Raw genomic sequence first — 22,470 nt, 5'->3', positions numbered from 1 at the left:
TTGTGCTCACTCCTGTTGGTGGATTTTACTCCTGGGTGAAAGTAAGGTATTGGTACTACTATATCAGCAATTCAAGTGGTGAACGGGTGACTGGGGGAAATGAGAGAATCAGCAGGCCCTTAACAATTTCCATCATCAATTTTAATGGTCAGAAATGTTGGTGTGACCGATTGGCTTTAACCATCCCTGAGCCTGATGCCCTGCACCGAGAACATGAATTCATGAAATTTACTTCATATTTATTTCCGCTGTAAGTGACAATCTTTCCTGAAGCTATTGTTATTATCAAGGCGTTGATTGGATTCAAGATTCAAAGCATGACAAAGAACGTTGGAGAAGTGTGTGAAAATTTGAATTCTTGGATAAATTTTTGTTAGGTCATGCTAAGGGCAATGCAAGCAAAGCTCAAAAATGGAGTTGAGATACAGACCAGCCTTGATCTAGTTGAATGACAAGCCCATTCCTGTTTCTATCTTTTTAAATGCTCCTAAATGTATTTACAGCATATTTTCTGGCTTGCTGGATTTAGTTTCTTTACACAATTATCGCATCACAATTTCCGGTCCAGGTTTGAATGATGTGACTTATGGTAAATGACAACCAGGAATGCATTATGTCTTGGACCAAGGGAACAGGTTTTTCAGCAAGTCTGCCCCTAATTTGAGACCTTCTGGTAAAGGGTGAGATTGTAAACTGAATTGTTGCCAGAAATATACTTTCTACACGCAATTTGTTTTGAAGGCTTCCCATTTTCCTGTTTCAGTTTTGCTGTCAAACTGTGAATCCACTTTAATTGGAACATTTTCATCTCACTCAAATTAGCCATACTCCAAATGTTTTTTATTTAAAGAAGGAGTTACATAAAGCACTTGGGGTGAAGGGGATCATAGGATATCGGGGAAGGCAGAGCAGGCTTGAAGGGCAAAATGGCCTCCATCTGCTCCTATTTTCTATGTTTCTATGAGTATTTTTGTGTAAAATAATGTTCTTTGATCTGGTACATTAACCGGGACTGGAATTTGATATTGTTCTTGTACAGGATCGACTCCGCCCTGTTAAATTCTGCTCAGCGCTTTGCCAGGTCTGCCCCAATGTCGTGTTAGACTCTGTCCCTGTGCCCCTCCCAGTTGCAGGCCTTCATTTGTCTGGCCCAGCGAGCAACTTTTCTTGGTCCTGGTTGATGGAACCATCAATTCAGCGAACACGTGTAGTTGGATCTGAACAGAGCCTTTAATACACTTACAACAGAGCCAGCCTATTTGTCGTTGAACTTCAGGTGAACTGGCAGGCTGGCTCTAAGGCACTGATCTTTATACATCGGTCCCAGGGGGAGGAGTCCTGGGCGGCGCCAAGGGAGGAGCCCAGTACAAACACTCGCGTACTCCCAGAGCGACTCCCCCTGGTGGCCGGATAGTGCAACTGCACTTACAATGGTGGATAGTGAACATATATAAACGGAGTTATATTGGCAACTATATTCAGCATTGATCTTACAAGGGTAGAGAACGAACATATATACATGGAGTGATATTGGCAACTATATATAGTGTGAATCACATTCACCACACTGGTATTTGTGGAGCTTGGCATTGATCGCTCTCGGCTGCTCCGCCCACCGCCTTGGGTTTCAGCCGGAGTGACCTTTTGGCCCTGTTGATCTCTGGCTGCTTGAGGAAGCTGTCGCTCCCCACTAGGTTCCCCAGCATCTGGGCCACATAGCCACCTGAACCCCTGCCCTCGATTCCTCTGGCAGGCCCACTATCCTGATGTTCTGGAGTCTCGACCAGTATTCCTGGTCCTCCATCCTCGCCTTCAGGTTCCCCTGAGTCACCACTGACCTCTTTATTTCGCCTCCAGGGAGATGATTCAGTCGCTCTGGTCCGTTGAGGCTTTCTCGAGGAGAATCTGGGTGCAATTCAATGAAAAAGTTTCAAAGTGTGGTAGCGGGTGGGAACAGCCGCGAGCTTCCCGGCGCTCAGCCTGGCGAGGCCATCACCGCAATCCAACATTAGGTAGGCAGGTCAGGTGTCTTTCATGCCTCAGTGCAGACTTGATGTGCCAAAGGGCCTCTTCTGCACTGTATTATTCTATGATTATGTGATAAAGGGTGGAGAATGTGTTCAGGAGAATTTCCTGGATTAGTGTAGGTTTCTAGCCCAATATGGAAGTGGGCATTGCTGAATCTGGTTCAGAGACTGAGGTGGGACAAGAGGAACAAGTGTCTGTGGGGGAAAGTTTAGAACACAGTGATCAGAGTATCACCAGGCTTAGTTTAGTCATGGATAAGGACCATATCTCTACAACCTTTCTTAAATAGTGGGACCACATTAGCTGTTCTCCAGTCCACTGACACCTCCTCCAGGCCCAGAGAGGAATTAAAAATTTGGGTCAGAGCCCCTGCATTTTCCTCCATCGCCTCCCGCAGCATCCTGGGACACAATTCATCCGGACCTGAAGACTTGTCCACTTTTAAGCCTGACAACACCTTTAATACCTTGTCACTCCCTATGACAATTTGCTCAAGAACCTCACAGTTTCTCTCTCTGAGTTCCATATCAACCTGCTCATTCTCTTGGCTGAAGGCAGATGTAAAGTATTCATTCAACCCCCTACCAATGTCCTCTGGCTCCACACAAAGATTTCTCCCTTGACTTCTAATGGGCCCTACTCTTTCCCTGGTTATCCTCTTCCCATTAAAATTCTTATAGCTTTTACCAGCCAGAGCTTTTTCATATCCTCTGTTTGCTCTCCTAATTGCTTTCTTAAACTCCAGCCTGCACTTTCTGTACTCCACTAATACCTCTGTTGATTTGCTCCCCTTGTACTTGCTGAAGGCCACTCTTTTCCTTCTCATCGTATCCTGAATGTTTCTGGTCATCCATGGTTCTCTGGGTTTGTTACTCCTTCCTATTACCCTAGAGGGAACATGTTGGGCTTGTACCCTCCCTATTTTGAACGTCCCTCCACTGCTCCAATGTAGATTTCCCCACAAGTAACTCTTTCCAGCCTATCTTGCTCAGATCCTGCCTTATTTGACTAAAATCTGCTTTCCCACAATCCAAAACTTGTCTATTTATTTATTCATAAGAAACTTAATTTGCACCATGTTTTGGTCGCTATCACCAAAATGTTTCCCCACCAACACGTCAACCACCTGACCAGCTTAATTCCCCAGTATTAGATCCAGCATTACACCGCCCCTTGCTGCACCCTTTACATATTGAGCTAAAACGTTCTCCTGTATATATTTTAAAAACTCACTCCATCTAAGACCTCAGCACTATGACTATCCCAATTAATATTGGGAAAGTTGAAAACACCTAGTACTATTACCTTATTATTATTTTTACACAGCTCTGCGAATTGCGCTCTATTTGCTCCTCAATTTGCTCCTCAATCCAGCCCATGTTTATGTTAAAACAACCCAAATTCATTTTATCAGGACAATTATTTCAACAAACTGAAAAGTTTTATGGCATCCCAAAAGTTTAAAATCACTGAGTAATCCACTTCATTTTTTTAACGCTTATTTAGTGCTGTTTATTACTTTAGTGGGGACTGTGGGCGGGATTCTCTGGTCTCCCAACCACATGTTTCCTGGCGGTAGGAGGCAGACTGCCATTCTCTGCGACGGGGTTCTCTGTTCCCGCCACTGTCAATGAGAATTCCCATTGAAGCCGCCCCACTCTGCTGGGAAACCCACGGACAGGAGTGCTCTGCCGACAGGATCAGAGAATCGCACCGCCAGTGAATGGCCAGAGAATTCGGGGCAGTGGTAGAACATAGAACATACATACAGTGCAGAAGGAGGCCATTCGGCCCATCGAGTCTGCACCGACCAACTTAAGCCCTCACTTCCACCCTATCCCCGTAACCCAATGACCTCTCCTAATCTTTTTTGGTCACTAAGGGCAATTTATCATGGCCAATCCACCTAACCTGCATGTCTTTGGACTGTGGGAGGAAACCGGAGCACCCGGAGGAAACCCATGCCGACACGGGGAGAACATGCAGACTCCGCACAGACAGTGACCCAGCGGGGAATTGAACCTGGGACCCTGGCGCTGTGAAACCACAGTGCTATCCACTTGTGCTACTGTGCTGCCCTACTTGTGCTACCGTGATGGTAGTAACATCACTGGATTAGTAAGCCGAAGGTCCAGGCATCACATCAGCATGTTAGCCTACATGGCATCATGCTTCTCTCAGATCCATATATTTTGGCACAGACAAGAGGCAGCATGAGCTGAATCTTCACTACTGTGGTGGGTAGCTTGAGTCAGGAAATTTCTGCAGACCCACATTGGTTTAGAGGACCCTGTTACACCCAAAAATTGGTCCGAGGAGGTGGGCTATTAATAGAGTTGGGCCCACCAATCCTAGAATCAGAGTTGACCATGGGTCAGACAATTGCCGAGGCAGGCTGGCTCCTTGGTTCTTTCATCACAGTTGTTTAACATGCTGTTAGGCCCCCCAGTCCTCACCCCCATGCGGATCCTTGTCAAAGGCTTTGCTAAAATCCAACTGCACTACCCTCATCTATACACTTGGTTACATGATCAAAACATTCAATCACATTTGTTAGCATTTTCTTCTCTGCACTTTTTGTTTAGAAGTTGACTAAGTCCAGATTTTTGGGCTACATTTGGACAAAAGGACTTATTTGAATGTATTCTGGAGGAGAACCATCTGATATGTGAGGGGGTATTAATACCCCCTCACACTCCCTACACCCCTATATGCTAATTCACGCACCCAACCCACCCCAAGACCCCTCCATGCCACCTCATACCGCAATAACACCTCCTTGGCACTCACCCAGCATCCACAATGGGCATATCACAGAAGCTATGTGAAGATAAAATGAGATAAACTTCAAACAATCTAACAGAGCTGGACTTCCGGTGAGAGGGATATGCTGAGTAATCACATATCAGATGGTTCTCCTCCAGAATACATTCAAATAAGTCCTTTTGTCCAAATGTAGCCCAAAAATCTGGACTTAGTCAACTTCTAAACAAAAAGTGCAGAGAAGAAAATGCTAACAAATGTGATTGAATGTTTTGATCATGTAACCAAGTGTATAGATGAGGGTAGTGCAGTTGGATTTTAGCAAAGCCTTTGACAAGGACCCACATGGGAAACGTATTAAGAAGGTAAATGCACACAGGATACAGGGTGATTTGATAAGGTGGATTGATAATTGGCTTAGCAGTTTGTCATCTATATATATTACATAGGTGACTATGTGGGCAGTAGGATCAGTAAGTTTGTGGATGGAATAAAGATTGGCCTGGTGGTTAACAATGAGGTTGAATATCTTGAGTTACAGGAAGATATTGACAGGATGGTCAAATGGGCGGAGAAGTGGCAGATGGAATTTAACCCTGAAAAATGTGAGGTGATACACTTTGGAGGGAGTAATTTAACAAGGAAGTATACATTGAAAGGTCTGACACTGGGAAGTTCCGAACAGCAAAGGGACCTTGCGTGTTTATCCATAATCTCTTAAGGCAGAAGGGCAGGTTAATAGGATGGTGGAAAAGGCACATGGGACACTTGCTTTCATCAATTGGGGCATAGATTACAAAAGCAGGGAAGTCATAATGAAGCTGTATAGAACTTTGGTGAGGACACAGCTGGAGTACTGTGTGCAATTCCGGTCGTCACATTATAGGATGTAATTGCACTGGACGGAATGTCGAGAAGACTCACCAGAATGTTGTCTGGGATGGGGATGGAACATTTAAGTTATGAAGAGAGGTTGGATAGGCTTGGATAGTTTTCTCTTGAGCAGAGAAAGCTAGGGGGGGAGCGGTATGCAGCGCAGTGGTTAGCACTGAGACTGCGGCGCTGAGGACCTGGGTTCGAATCCCGGCCCTGGGTCACTGTCCGTGTGAATACACATGTCGGCTGTTTACAGTGAAATGCCACACAGGTCCCTGCTAAAGTCATGGAATGACCCAGTGGCATAGAAATCTAGTGGTGCAGTGACCTTTACATCCACCAGGAGCAGGTGTCCTCCTCTTAATATAAAAGCAAATTACTGCGGATGCTGGAATCTGAAACGAAAAGGAAAATGCTGGAAAATCTCAGCAAGTCTGGCAGCATCTGTAGGGAGAGAAAAGAGCTAACGTTTCGAGTCCGATAACACTTTGTCAAAGCTAACAGACAGAGAAACTGGGAAATATGCAAAGCATAATCCTCCGCCATTTTTGCCAACTCCAGCATGATGCCTCCACCAAACAGATCTTCCCTTCACTCCCTCTGTCAGCATTCCGCAGAGACCGTTCCCTCCGAGACAATCTCGTCCACTCCTCCACCATACCCAGTACCTCTCCCATCACTCATGGCACCTTCCCATGCAATCGCAGAAGGTGTAACACCTGCCCCTTTACCTCTTCCATGCTTAACATTCCAGGCCCAAAACACTCATTCCAGGTTAAGCAGCGTTTCACTTGCATCTCTTCCAATTTGGTCTACTGCATTCGCTGCTCCCAATGTGGTCTCCTCTATATCGGAGATACAAACGCAGACTGGGTGATCGCTTTGCTGAGCATCTTCGGTCTGCGCGCATTCAGGATCCTGACCTTCCTGTTGCTTGCCATTTTAACAAAAGACCCTGCTCCCATGCCCACATGTCTGTTCTTGGCCTGTTGCAATGTTCCAGTGAAGCGCAACGCAAACTGGAGGAACAACATCTCATCTTCCGGTTAGGCATGCTACATCCTTCCGGCCTGAACATCAAATTCAACAACTTCAGATGATCAGCCCCACCTCGACCCATTTGTTTTCATTTCATTTTAACTGTCTTTTACCATTTCTTTCTTTCTTAATATACATTTAATTCCCCCCCCCCCCCCAACCTTATCCACCTTTCCTGCACCTTTCTCCTCTTAGTTTCTCCCTTCCCCTCCCCCACACCTACAGTTCATCCTCTGATTTTAGTTCCCCTTCTGTTTGACCTTTCACATCTTTTGTCCTCTCTGGGGCCTGCCAGTAACACTCTTTCTCCTTGATATCTGTGGCCATTAGCACCCGGTTTCCCTGGGTTTCTGTGGCTATGACTCATTTTTCATTCTCACTCCACAGTATAAATATTTCCCACTTTCTCTGTCTGTTAGCTTTGACAAAGAGTCATCGGACTCGAAACGTTGGCTCTTTTCTCTCCCTACAGATGCTGCCAGACTTGCTGAGATTTTCCAGCACTTTCCCTTTGGTTTCAGGTGTCCTCCTCCTCCACGACATGCCAAGTCCACGTGGATGCAGCACAGGTGCTGCACTGTCCCTCTGTTGAGACACAGTCTTCTGCGGATATGTTGTCTATCAGCTCATTGAAGGACCAACTGCTCCTTGCACTTTGACACGTTGCTGGACTCCCCTTCTGGCGCCGTCCTCAGTGTTATTTATGTTTGTGTACTATGATACTAAAAATCAGTGTACGACAAAACATCTAGTTCAAGACTAGTTATATAACGTTGAATAAATTATGGGTAGATTAAACTGTTGCTAACCAAACTGTGAATCATCTAACCATGCTACTAACAGCTTCTGTAACTCTGACCAAGACTGGTTTTGTCTGGTTCCAGTGTCCTGTTCCACTTGCATGACATCGAGGGATCAGAGGCTATATACACTTGTTATATACACTGTTACTGCATTTCATTACATCCCCTTTCCTTGAAATTTTAAAAACATCCTACACATCATCCCTGCAAATAATACACATGAAATGAGTAACAATGTACTTGGCACAATTCACAAATTTTATTGTCCAATCAAAAATCCAGTTGCTCTGATTTATTTATCTTCCTTGTCGATCTTCTCAGCCTTGGTATGATGGGTGAACCTATGTTATTACTTTGAACATCTGTCGGTGTATCTGATAAGGCTGTGTCACTATTTTGAACATCGTTCTGTATATTCAAGTCTGACTCTTCCAATATTTATGTTGGTTCAGGTTGATAGAAGTCTTCACTAACACCATTGTGTTGCTGTTCGTGAGCACGTTCTTTTGTTTGTCCCATGTTATGCTCGTGTACAATGATAATAATCAGTGTACGACAGAACATAGAATGATAGAATTTACAGAGCAGAAGGAGGACATTTGGCCCATCGAGTCTGCATCAGCCCTTGGAAAGAGGACCGCACTTAAGCTCAGAACTCCACCCTATCCCTGTAACCCAGTCACCCCACCTAACCTTTTTGGACACTAAGGGCAATTTAGCATCGCCAATCCAGCTAACCTGCACATCTTTGCACTAGTTGATCACCTAGTTCAAGACTAATTATTTAATGTTGAATAAATTGTGGGCAGACTAAACTATTGCTAACCAAACAGTGAATCTTCTAACCATGCTACTATCAACTTCTGTAACTCTGACCAAAACTGGTTTTGTCCGGTTCCAGTGTCCTGATCCTCGTGCATGACACCTAGTGGTTGGAGGCTATATACACGTGTCCTATACACTTGTTATATACACTTTTACATACACTGTTCCTGCATATCATTACACTCAGACTGATGCGGCAGCCTCCTCCAGCCTGCATTGGTCTTGCTGTCTTTTTCGGCATCTGCCTGCCTCAGCTGCAACAAGCTGTCATGTGAGAGTACGTTTAAGAAATGGGTGTTTATAAATGGGTGTGCATATAAATATCTGTAGTGAGAGTACCTTTAAGAAATGGGTGTTTACTACTGCAGTGATGTCAGAGAGTGGGTGGAGCTGGGCTGTCTGTCAGCTTTTTACTTTTGTTTTAGGCTGTTTGCTGCAGGGTGTGTTTTAGTTTCGTTTTCAGCATTGGAGCTGAAGCCAGACAGGGCTGGTGTACTGTTGATCTCTCTGCCATGAAAATACTATCTTTTGATCATTTGGTGAATTCATAATTATAAATGTTCTCAGTAGTGAATGTAAACTGATTCTGCTTCGGTTGAAAGGTGTTTCTTTTGTCTTCTGGATGTTGTTTGGGAAGTTATTAAGGATTACTTAGATTTGTATTCTTTGGGGGTTGTATTTGAATTTATAGTTGCTAAGATGTTCACTGTATGTTTTAAAAAGGTTAACTTGAGTTTGTAGAATAAACATTGTTTTGTTTTAAAAAATACTTTTCCATTTCTGCCGTACCACATTTGTAGAGTGGGCCATGTGCTCCCCATACCACAATCTATTAAAAGTTGTGGGTTAGGTGAACTCTATGATACACTTTGGGGTTCTCTAAACCCTGGCCCGTAACAAATTGGGGGCTCATCCTGGATAAAAGTCTATCTATTGGATTGGCTTAGTGAACTTAAAGACAGTGAAGGGTGAGCATATTGTGGTTCCTTAGCAGGTCTGATATTTCAGTTTAAGTGGGAAGTGTGTTGTGGACAATGGCTCTTTCAGAGGCTTTGAAGATTTTGGGGGTGGAGACGGTCACATTCAGTACCTTATGGACAGAGACTAAAAGCAGACTGTTAGATTTGGCAAAAACATTGCAGTTAACGTTACCTGACAAAATGTGAAAAGGTGAGGTAATTATGGTGGTGGCCAAGCATTTAAAGTTGCCTGAGATATAGTTTGACTCTTTGGAAATGGCAAAAATTCAGTTTCAAATTAAACAAATGGAACATGAGAAAGAATTAAAGCAGTTTGAATATGAGAGAGAGGAAAAAGAAAGAGCGAAAGAGATAGAGAGGTCAAAGAAAGGGAGAGAGAGAAAAAAGAAAGAGAGAGAGAAGAAAAAGAAAAGAAGAGAGAAGAAAGGAGAAAAGAAAGAATAGCCCTAGAAGAACAAAAAGAAAGAGAAAGGGAGATACAGATCAGGGAAAAAGATAAAGAGAAAGAGTTTGAACTTCAAAAAATGGCCATGGAACATGAGTCAGTTAAAATTGGCAGACGTAAAGGGAAACGTACAGTTGGATGATAATGATGAGGATAGTGAGAAAGAGCATCAAAGTCAAAGGCTTGGTGGGAATCCATTTAAGTATGTCCAAGCATTGTCAAGGTTTGACGAGAAGGAGGTAGAAGCCTTTTTCATTTCATTAGAGAAGGTGGCTGAGCAAATGAAATGGCCACAGGACATATGGGTATTATTGATTTAAGTGAAGCTGATAGGTAGAGCTAGTGAAGTGTTTGCATCACTACCGGAGGAGGTATCTGAGACGTATGAGGAGGTGAAAAAATCCATCTTAGGTGCACATAAACTAGTGTCTGAAGCTTACAGACAAAGGTTTAGAAATTTAAAGATAGAATTTGGTCAAATATACATGGAGTTTGAAAGGCTCAAATAAAGTAATTTTGATAGGTGGATAAGGGCCTTGAAAATAGACCAAACCTATGAAGCTCTCAGAGAAATTATACTTTTGAAGGAGTTTAAAAATTCAATTCCTGATGTAATGAGAACTCATGAGGAAGAACAGAGGGTTAAAACTGCGAGGTTAGCAGAAGAAATGGCAGATGATTATGAATTAGGTCATAAATCAAAGCTTGGTTTCCGACATCAGTTTCAACCTGTGAGGGATAGAAACTGGGGACATGAGGAATACTCAAGTGGTAAAGGTAAAGGTGATCTGATGGGAGATAATAAGGAGAGTGTACCGTAGATTAACAAAGAAATCCAGGAGGGTGGAAAAGAGATGAAAAGTTTCAAATGTTTTCACTGTAATAAACTAGGTCATGTAAAGTCACAGCGTTGGTGGTTGAAGAAAAGCACTGGGAAGGCTGATATGGTAAAACAGGATAAGACAGTGGGGTTTGTTAAAGTGGTAAAGGAACGCCTAAGTGAAGTGAAGAAGGTGCAAAGATTGTACAGCCTGATCAAGAGGTGATTGATAAGAAGGTGCCAGATCTCTTTAAAGAATTTACTTATGTGGGTAAAGTTTACTCATGTGTATCAGGTGGAGCAGGTAAAGAAGTCACAATTTTAAGAGATACGGCAAGATCCAGACCTTCAGAACACCCTACGTGCTCTCATCCCACGTAATCCCCGCATTGGAGATCTCTACTGCCTCCCGAAAATACACAAGGCCAACACACCAGGCCGTCCACACAAGGCCATCACTGAAACGACTACACGATGACATCAATAAGTTCCATCCCACCATCAAACTCACCATGGACTATTCTCCAAATTCAGTTCCATTCTTGGACACACTCGTCTCCATCAAGGACGGTCACCTCAGCACCTCGCTTTACCGCAAGCCCACAGATAATCTCACAATGCTCCACTTCTCCAGCTTTCACCCGAAACACATTAAAGAAGCCATCCCCTATGGACAAGCCCTCCGTATACACAGGATCTGCTCAGACAAGGAGGAGCGCAACAGACACCTACAGATGCTGAAAGATGCCCTCGTACGAACGGGATATGGCGCTCGACTCATTGATCGACAGTTCCACCGCGCCACAGCAAAAAACCGCACCGACCTCCTCAGAAGACAAACACGGGACACCACTGACAGAGTACCCTTCGTCGTCCAGTACTTTCCTGGGGCGGAGAAACTACGACATCTTCTTCGCAGCCTCCAACACATCATCAGCGAGGATGGACATCTTGCCAAGGTCATCCCCACACCCCCACTACTGGCCTTCAAACAACCGCGCAACCTCAAACAAACCATTGTTTGCAGCAAATTACCCAGCCTTCAGAACAGCAACCACAACACCACAAAACCCTGCCAGGGTAATCTCTGCAAGACATGCCAGATCATCGACATGGACACCACCATTACACGTGGAAACACCACCCACCAGGTACGCGGCGCATACTCGTGCGACTCGACCAATGTAGTCTACCTCATACGCTGCAGGAAAGGATGTCCCGAAGCGTGGTACATTGGCGAGACCATGCAGACACTGCGACAACGAATAAACGGGAATCGTGCGACTATCAACAGGCAGGACTGTTCCCTTCCAGTTGGGGAACACTTCAGCAGTCAAGGACATTCAGCCTCTGATCTCCGGGTCAGCATTCTACAAGGAGGCCTTCAGGAGACGCGACAACGCAAAATTGCTGAGCAAAAACTTATAGCTAAGTTCCGCACGCATGAATGCGGACTCAACCGGGATCTGGGATTCATGTCGCATTACATTCGGCCCCCACCAACAAGCCTGGACTTGCAGAGGCCTACCGACTGAACTGGCTTGGCACAATTCACACCTCTTTAACCTGGAGTTACCTCTCTCTCTGCATCTTTGATGATTTGATTGCCTGCAGGTGCTCGCATTCCGGGGCATCTCTGACTGTGTCTATATAAACATTTCTGGAACAAGCCTTTCCATTCACCTGAAGAAGGAGCCGTGCTCCGAAAGCTCGTGTTTGAAACAAACCTGTTGGACTTTAACCTGGTGTTGTAAGACTTCTTACTGTGCTCACCCCAGTCCAACGCCGGCATCTCCACATCACACATGTCAAGTGATAGGGAAACCTCAAGCAGTGATAAAACCAGTGCCCTTAATACCCATTCCAACTTTTGAGGAACCTTTTAAAAGGGTCCTAATTGATTGCGTCGGACTGCTTCCGAAAAGAAAAAGTGGGAATCAATATCTTTTGACAATGATGGATGTGTCTACTAGGTTTCCAGAGGCCATTCCAGTACATAATAATAGCTACAAAGATTGTGGAGGAGGTACTTAAATTCTTTACGAGATATGGACTACCCACAGAAATACAATCGGATCAAGGATCAAATTTTACCTCAAGGTTATTCAAAGAAGTTATGGATATCTTAGGAATAAAACAATTTAAATCAACTGCGTACCATCCAGAATTGCAGGGAGCATTAGAAAGGTGGCATCAGACATTAAAGACAATGTTGAGGGCTTATTGTCAAGATTATCCAGAGGAATGGGATAAAGGAATTCCATTCGTACTGTTTGCAATTAGGGATGCACCTAATGAGTCAACCAAATTTAGTCCTTTTGAACTAATTTTTGGTCATGAGGTAAGAGGACCACTTAAATTGATTAAGGAAAAATTGGTGAGTGAGAAATCAGAAATTACATTATTGGATTTCATGTCAAATTTTAGGGAATGATTAAATAGAGCAGGTGAATTGGCGAGACAACATTTGAAAGTTGCACAAAATGTGATGAAACGGGTAGCGGACAAGAAATCCAAAGTTCGTAGTTTTGCCAGTGGGGATAAAGTTTTGTATTGTTACCAGTGGTAGGTGAACCTTTAAAACCAAAGTTTTGTGGACCTTTTCAAATTGAAAGGAAAGTGAGGTGAATTATGTGGTAAAAACACCAGGTAGAAGGAAATCTCACTGAGTGTGTCATGTGAATATGCTCAAAAGGTACTTTGAAAGGGAAGGAGAGAAAAAGGAGGAGGTTTTAATGATTCTAACTCAAAGTGACAAACCAAATCCAGGCGAATTTGAATTGACATATCTCAAATTAAATTGGAAAACGAGTATGTTCTTAAAAATTGGGACAAATTGTTGAGTTACCTTCCAGAGGAAAAATGAACTGACCTGAAAGGGTTATTGATATCACGTGGGCAAGTTTGTGGGGATAAATTCTGAAGTACTAAAATGGCTATACATGATGCCGATGTGGGAAATGCTGTTCCAATCAAACAACATCCATATAGACTTAACCCTTTAAAATTGGCACAGGTTAACAAAGTGATTGAGAGTTTGCTTAAAAATGGCATAATTGAAGTGGGTTGCAGCCAATGGAGCTCACCCATAGTGAACTCAAAACCAGATGGTACCCAACCAGACGGTACCCAATGATTGTATATGGATTATAGAAAGGTTAATGCAGTTCCAAGAACGGACTTTTATCCAATCCCACGTTTGGAGGATTGCATTGAGAAAGTGTGACAATCAGCTTTGATTTCCAAACCGGATTTACTTAAAGGTTACTGGCAGGTACCTTTATCCAAAAGGGCAAAGGAAATTTCATCGTTTGTGACTCCAGATGGTATATACCAATTCAAAGTTACGCAATTTGACATGAAAAATGCCCCAGTCACATTTCAACGGTTAACTAACAAAGTTGTTTCAGGGTTACCTAATTGTGCGGTATACATGGCCAAACATGGACAGAACATTTGAAACATCTGATGGAGTTATTCGATCGACTTCAGGAGGCGGGGTCAGTGATAAACCTAGCCAAAAGTGAATTTGGAAAGGCCCAAGTCACTTTCCTTGAGGAGTTTCCGATACCCTCAAGACGAAGGGAAATAATGCGATTTCTTGGCATGAGTGGATTTGATCAAACATTTGTGGAAAAGTTTTGTTGCGTGTTTGCTCCACTGATGGACTTGCTGAAGAAACGTCGGAAATTTCAGTGGACAGCGGACTTTCAACAGGAATTTGACAGCCTGAAAGCTGTGATAACCAATGCTCCTGTGTTGGGGAATTACAAGGCGATCGGATTGAACTAAAGTATCTGACTTTAAAGAGAAATGCTGAGGTGTAGAGAAATGGATGGATCGTGCAGAGACCATCTTGTTCAAAGAGACTGTCAATCGAGAAAGATTTCGGTTGGAGGAAGAAGAACAAAAATTAACTATATTATTGTACCTGTTTGCGTGTGTTGTTTTTTTTTAAACAAAAAAGTATATTTACTGTGGGCATTTCTTAAAGGATAGTGAAAAGGTGAAAAAAGAAACCATCTTGCAGTTGATGTTTTCTTTTGTTTTCTTGGGGGGAGGTGTCATGTGACAATACCTTTAAGAAATGGGTGTTCATAAATGGGTGTGTATATAAATATCTGTAGTGAGAGTACATTTAAGAAATCGTTGTGGTAGTCACCACTGATGTATATATTGTATATAGAGGATGTTGATATAGGTTCTTTACAGTAAGGCCCCTGTACTACAGGTACGGGGGTAGATCCCTGCCTGCTGGCTCCGCCCAGTAGGTGGAGTATAAATATGTGTGCTCCCTGTACAGCAGCCATTTCGTCAGCTGCTGTAGGAGGCCACACATCTCAGTGTAATAAAGCCTCAATTACATCCTACTCTCGTCTTTGCGTAAAGAAATGGGTGTTTACTACTACAGTGATGTCAGAGAGAGGGTGGAGCTGGGCTGTCTGTCAGCTTTTTACTTTTGTTTTAGGCTGTTTGCTGCAGGGTGTGTTTTACTTTCGTTTTCAGTGTTGGAGCTGAAGCCAGGCAGAGCAGGTGTACTGTTGATCTCTCTGCCATGAAAAGACTATCTTTTGATCATTTGTTTTTAAAAAATACTTTTCCATTTCTGCTGTACCATACCTGTAGTGTGGGCCGTGTGCTCTGCACAATCTATTAAAAGTTGTGGGTCAGGTGAACTCCATGATACACTTTTGGGGTTCTCTTAACCCTGGCCCATAACACAAGCACAATGGGAGCAGGGATCGACACCAGCAATAATTTTTGTCCCTGGAAGGAATTGGAGAAAGAGAGAGACTGACAATCAGTTTGGTCTTCCATTCCAGGACCCTCATGTGTTCCAAGCCTCCCCGGCCCTTACCATGACTGTCGCGTCTTTTGTCAGAGTGCCATGAGGGAGGCCAGTTGTGTCCGCAAACTTCGCTCTGCAGACTCCTGACCAGATCAGGATCCCCCAGACATCTGCCAGCAACATTAGGGAGGTCATGCTCACCTGTCCCTCGTGTGCAGTAGGCTGAACTTTTGTTCCTCCGTAGTTTCAGAGGTGCTGATTTCGGCCAGGTAGGCCTTAAAACATTTCAGCCAGTGGCAGAAGGTTTCTTTCGCCTCTGCATCCTGCGGATCGAGTTCTAGACGTCCTGGTTTTAGAGCGGATTCCATGCTTTACTTCGGCAGCTTCTTAAGTGTATTAAATTGATGGAACCATCAATTCAGCGAACACGTGTAGTTGGATCTGAACAAAGGCTTTAATACACTTACAATAGAGCCAGCCTATTCGTTGTTGAACTTCAGATGAACTGGCAGGCTGGCTCTAAGGCACTGATCTTTATACATTGGTCCTGGGCGGAGCCAAGGGAGGAGCCCAGTACAAACTCTCGCGTACTCCCAGAGCGACTCCCCCTGGTGGTCGGATAGTGCAACTGCACTTACAATGGTGGATAGTGAACATATATACACGGAGTTATATTGGCAACTATATGCAGCATTGATCTTACAATGGGTAGATAACAAACATATTTTCATGGAGTGATTTTGGCAACTATATATAGTGTGAATCACATTCACCACATTCACCCCCTGTTAAAAAAATCAAGTCCGGCGGGGGTGATGGCTCAAAGAGTCAGTCTGTCCGGTGGACGAATTGTCCGTTTTGATCTGCGGAGTACCGGGGTTGCAGCCTCTTGCGGTGGCTGGGCGGGCATCGAGGTCTGGGGTATGGTTGCCGGCTCCGGGGCAAGTCTTGTCCGAGCCTCATACACCTCCTGGTCGAATGGAGACTGGGGGGGCGGGGGGAGGGCTGGTGCTGGCACTCTGGACTGGTGGGGTGAGCTCGCAGAATCGGGGGCGCAAGGGGGCAGCCGCATAGGGAACAGGGAAAGTAGTTCCTCGGTGGGGGTAGATGGGGGGCTGGATCCAGCGGGTGCCAGGTTCCGGAGGGATACTGTGTCCTGGCGACCGTCCGGAACTCAACAAATGCGTACTGCGGTGTAGGAACCGGCTGGATTTAGTTGTGTAGAAATTCTGTGGCCTACCCTCGCGTGCAGTAGGCTGAGCTTTTGTTCCTCCATAGTTTCAGCGGTGCTGATTTCAGCCAGGGAGGCCTTAAAACATTTCAGCCAGTGGCAGAGGTTTGTTTTGCCTCTGCAACCTGCGGATCGAGTTCTAGACGTCCTGGTTTTAGAGCGGATTCCATGCTTTACTTCGGCAGCTTCTTAAGTATATTAAATTGATGGAACCATCAATTCAGCAAACACGTGTAGTTGGATCTGAACAAAGGCTTTAATACACTTGCAACAGAGCCAGCCTATTCGTTGTTGAACTTCAGATGAACTGTCAGGCTGGCTCTAAGGCACTGATCTTTATACATCGGTCCCAGGGGGGGGAGTCCTGGGCGGAGCCAAGGGAGGAGCCCAGTACAAATTCTGCGTACTCCCAGAGCGACTCTCCCTGGCGGTTGGATAGTGCAACTGCACTTACAATGGTGGATAGTGAACATACATACACGGACTTATATTGGCAACTATATACAGCATTGATCTTACAATGGGTAGATAACAAACATATATACATGGAGTAATATTGGCAACTATATATAGTGTGAATCACATTCACCACACCGGCGTCCCCCCCCCCCCCTCCACCTCTGCGGCGATCGACAAGAATTTGTCGCCCACCACAAAGACTGAATCTATAGACTTAAATCTTGTAAATTTTGTTCAGTTTGCTCTGTATCTGCACGATAGACACCTTCCCATGTATATATGTTCATTCATTTCCCACTTGCACATAGTTATGCATGCATATACAGCCACGTTCCAAAATTTATTTTAAAAGGGGGAGATGTCATAATATCCACTCATGTGTATCATGAGATGCAGGCAGGCAGTGATTGACACACAGGATAACCAATGAACACACACGACACAGAACAACCAATCACCAGACAGGACACCACCACTATATAGCCCACAGGGCATTAAGGCTCTCCCTCTCTCACAGGACACGGCTAGGGAGATAGTCACAGTGCACAGGCCAATGAACATCATCACCATGTGATAGAGAGCTAGTCTGGTCAAGCCAGTAGGAGGTTATCAGTTAGGTTAATAGAGTATCAACCCACAGCAGATTATGTACAGCAATCAACAGGTTCAATAAAACAGTGTTGGACCATCACCTGTGTCGGAAGCCTGTTTCTCGTTTCACTGCATCCAGTTGCAGTCAATGTTAGACCAGCACAGGTAACACATCACCTCTATTCAGCCAGTGCAACGGGATCACAATGGGTTGGAAAAATCACTCCCAAGGCCTTTCTACTCTTATTGTTCCAGTCTATGTCAGGATTACTTTCGAGATTTTGCACATATCTGTAATTTTCCTGGAAATGTGTAGCTCATTTTCTTTCTTTTTAATTAGCCCCACGTGTCCTTCCTGGTACCTTATCCATGTGTGCGTGTTGATGGTGCCAGCATGCAATTTGTCCTCAGTGTCACAGTCAAGCTTGATTTGATCGTCACGTATTGCCCATGTGTGTCCATTTACAGCGTTGATATGTTCAGTATTGGGTAGTGGTCATAAACAGGAGACAGTTTTCACATGCTTATCTCACCGGCAGTGGAGTTAATTGCAGGGTCCTCATTATTGCCCAATTAGTGAAGCTGACAGTAAATCAACAGTTGAGTTGAAAGATCAGGCAGGGCAAACTGTTGCTGGGTCACCACTGATATAATTTTTAACAGCCATTGGGTTTGGTGTGAGTGTCATTGGCCATTAGAATTAGAGACCAGGACCAAAATATTTTGGCCCTCACCACTGGTGTGATCTTCTGGTCCCGCTGATGGCTACCCCTCACCAGGGGTTAACCAGTGGCAGAGGTTGCAAGTCATGAAAAAAGCCGTCAACATCAGCGGAATTTGAAGATCCTGCCATTGGCTAATAGCAGACTGCCTTCACCACCACAAAAGTACACATGTTGACAAGATCCCACATGGGAGGCTTATAACGAAGGCAAATGCACATGGGATACAGGGCAATTTGATACAATAGATTCAAAATTGGCTTAGCTGTAGGAGACAGAGGGTGATGACAGTGGCTGCTTTAGTGACTGTAAACCAGGGTCCAGTAGCGGACTTCAGGGATCTGTGCTGAATCCCCTATTATTCTTCATTTATGTAAATGACATAGATGACAATGAGGGGGGTAGGATCAGTAAGTTTGCAGATGGCACAAAGATTGGTCGGGTGGTTAAATGTGAGGTTAAGTGTCTTGGGTTACAGGAAGATATCGATAAGATAGTTAAATGGGCAGAAACGTGGCAGATGGAATTCAACCCAAAATGTGTGAGGTGATACATTTTGGAAGGAGTAACTTGATAAGGAAGTATTCAATGAATGGCACGATACTGGTAAGTTTCGAGGAACAAAGGGATCTTGGCGTGTTTGTCTTTCGATCTCTGAAGGCAGAAGAACAGGTTATTGGGTGGTGAAAAAGGCTTGCTTTTATCAATCAAGGCATAGATTACAAAAGCAGAGAGGTCATCTTGGAGTTATATAAAACTTGTGAAGCTACAGCTGGAGTACTCTGTGCAATTCTGGTTGCCACATTATAGGAAGGATGTGATTGCTTGAAAGGGGGTGCAGAGGCAATTCACCAGGATGTACCAGGGATGGAACATTTAAGTAATTAATGAAGAGTGGTCGGATAGGCCTGGGTTGTTTTCCCTGGAGCAGAGAAGACTGAAGGGGGACCTGATTGAGGTGTACAAGATCATGAGGGGCATGGACAGGTGGAAAGAGAGCAGCTGTTAATTGAAGGGTCAGATATGAAGGGACACAAGTTCAAGATGAGGGGCAGGAGGTTTATGGGGAGATTTGAGGAAGAACCTTTTTACCCAAAGGATAGTTATGGTCTGGAACTCACTGCCTGAGAGTGGTAGAGGCGGGTTGTCTCACAACCTTTAAAAAGTATCTGGGTGAGCACTTGGCACATCATAACATTCAAGGCTATGGGCCAAGTTCTGGCAAATGGGGTGAGGTAGGCAGGTCAGGTGTTTTTCATGTGTCAGTGCAGACTCGATGGGCCAAATGGCTTCTTCTGCACTGCATTATTCTGTGATTCTGTGGTGGGAGCCAGCGTGCTATTCACTGATGACAGAATCCTCTTCCCCTGCCGCTGTCAATGGGAATTCAGCCTCAGGGTGGGATTCTACGGCCTTGTCCACTGCTGCCCCGCTGCACGTGGGAACGGAAAATGTGGCATTCCAGGCAAAACGTCATTCACTTTCAGCAGGACCGGACAATCCCAGACGCGGGCGAGGTCCAATGTTTTTGGCATAAGTCCCATGGCAGGGATAGGAACATGAAGTGTTTTCCGGTGTGGCAGTGCGAGTGAAAACACCGCAAATCCTCCAGCTCCAACCTAATTAATTATCACCTAGGGGTTTCACTCCTTATTCGGTGGCAGGCCAGGCCTGAATGGCATATAATCCACCATCGTGTCCATGTGCCATATTGGAAAGGCGCCCAACATCACTGACCCACTATTGGTGAAAGATGATGGACCTCCTGAAAATGCAAATCAATCACCCAGGAAAATTCTGTGGCTGGAAGATGCTCACTGATCTGGACAATCCCCCCAAACCCACTGCTGTGATGGTCCAGGGTTGCAGGCTGCTGCCATCTTGAACTCTGGAGGCAGCCCCAGACATTGTTCAGACGTGTCCTGACATCTGCACGCCACATTTACAAGGAAGTTTCACAACAGTGTGTTTTCTCACCACCATTGCAGAGAATCTGGGGGTGGGCATTGAGCTGCATCACATTAATGGGATATAAATCAGGTTTACTCTGTCCTCTGGTGGGCTCCAGTGGAAGATCCCATTGTAAACTGATGCTGGTTTGAAACCCGTTTCTGGCCTTCCCGCCATATTCTCCCACCCAGCCCTCCATCAAACACGCCGGCAGGGGCTTTGGAGTATTCCACCTGGCGTTATTATTGGGATGGGTGGAGCTTAAGAAGGATCTAGGGTTTCAATTTATCAAGCCAGCTAGCCAAAGTCAGAATGTAGAAGTCAGCTCTTCACCTGGTGCATTTAGCCGCCATCTGGCACACAGTTTGCGATTCCTATACTTTGTTGAGGTAAGCTCCCTCCAATTATTATTGACCAAATGAGGTAGCCAATGTCAAAATTAGCCCCTTTTCAAAATCATGAATGTGAGCTGAGCTCAGTGCTAGTTTCTAGAATTCAGTGGAGAGAATTTTACTCTGCACCAACATTCAGTTATTTTCAAATCGCCTTGACCAGAAATACTCGGCTGCAGAAAAGGAAAAATACAGTACAAAATAATAATTTTATTCAGTTTCCAGAAAAAATACCAACACCAATTGCATAAATCAAGGATTCTTTGGAGAGAATATACAGAGTCAAAAACAGATATCAAGTAACAGGTTTGATTCTGCTAAAATAACCCCAGAGCTAGAGTGTGGACACCAGAGTAAAGGAATGTTAGATGTGGAGAAAGTGGAACAAGGAAGAGTATAAGGATAACATTCCAATTGCACAGTTTAATCTAACTTGCCTGTTGGGAAATTTGCAGGATTGCTTACAATGTTGGTTTTACACTTGCCAAATTTCATTCCCCATTGAAATGAAAAAAATGAAATGAAAATGAAAATCGCTTATTGTCACGAGTAGGCTTCAATGAAGTTACTGTGAAAAGCCCCTAGTTGCCACATTCCGGCGCCTGTCCAGGGAGGCTGGTACGGGAATCGAACCGTGCTGCTGGCCTGCTTGGTAAGCCAGCGATTTAGCCTAGTGAGCTAAACCAGCCCTAGTGAGCTAAACCAGCCTCTGCAGCCAGTGGAGAGCAATATTGAGCTGGATGTAAAACTGTTCTGTGTGATCTTATGGGTTTAGCATCCAGGAAGTTAGATTCACAATATCCCGTAAGATTAAAACAATTGTAACTTTAATGCACTTCATGCATCTCTGTAATATCTCAATAAAGGTATTAATGAGGTTAACATGGATTAGAAATTTAGGAGACAGGCAGCAGGGTAGCATGGTGGTTAGCATAAATGCTTCACAGCTCCAGGGTCCCAGGTTCGATTCCCGGCTGGGTCACTGTCTGTGTGGAGTCTGCACGTCCTCCCCCTGTGTGCGTGGGTTTCCTCCGGGTGCTCCGGTTTCCTCCCACAGTCCAAAGATGTGCGGGTTAGGTGGATTGGCCATGCTAAATTGCCCGTAGTGTCCTAATAAAAGTAAGGTTAGGGGGGGGGGCGTTGTTGGGTTACGGGTATAGGGTGGATACGTGAGTTTAAGTAGGGTGATCATGGCTCGGCACAACATTGAGGGCCGAAGGGCCTGTTCTGTGCTGTACTGTTCTATGTTCTATTCTAAAACCTACAATTTCCAAACTATCGTCAATAGGGAACAGTTCCAAAAACTCAATGGGAATGATGCCAGGAACTAGTAACAGGCTGAATATTTTTGAATAAAAAATGGAAAGCAGTTTAACTCTTATTAAGTCAAAGTAATTTGTTCCAAAAAAAGCGATTGAACAAATCACTTTAAAGTGACAAATTTAAAGTGATGTGCAAAAGAGACAATGTGATAAAAAAAACTGTGTCAGGTCTGGAATGCACTGCTTAGAATGGTGGTGCAGGCAGAATAAATCGAGACATTCAAGAGGGTATTAGATAATTATCTGAATAGAAACAATGCAAAAGGGTATGGGGAAAAGGCAGGAGACTGGCACTAAGATATAATGCTCATTTGGTGAGCCTGTGCAGACACGATGGGACAAATGGCTTTGTTGCATTTCTGTGATTCAGATAATATGAATTAAATAATAAGGAATTAAAGAGAGTTGACTATAATGTTCTGATCACTGTCTCAGC

Source organism: Scyliorhinus canicula, chromosome 7 (genome assembly GCF_902713615.1).
Source record: "Scyliorhinus canicula chromosome 7, sScyCan1.1, whole genome shotgun sequence".
Lineage (NCBI taxonomy): Eukaryota > Metazoa > Chordata > Chondrichthyes > Carcharhiniformes > Scyliorhinidae > Scyliorhinus > Scyliorhinus canicula.
Note: the sequence above shows the minus strand (reverse complement) of the source record.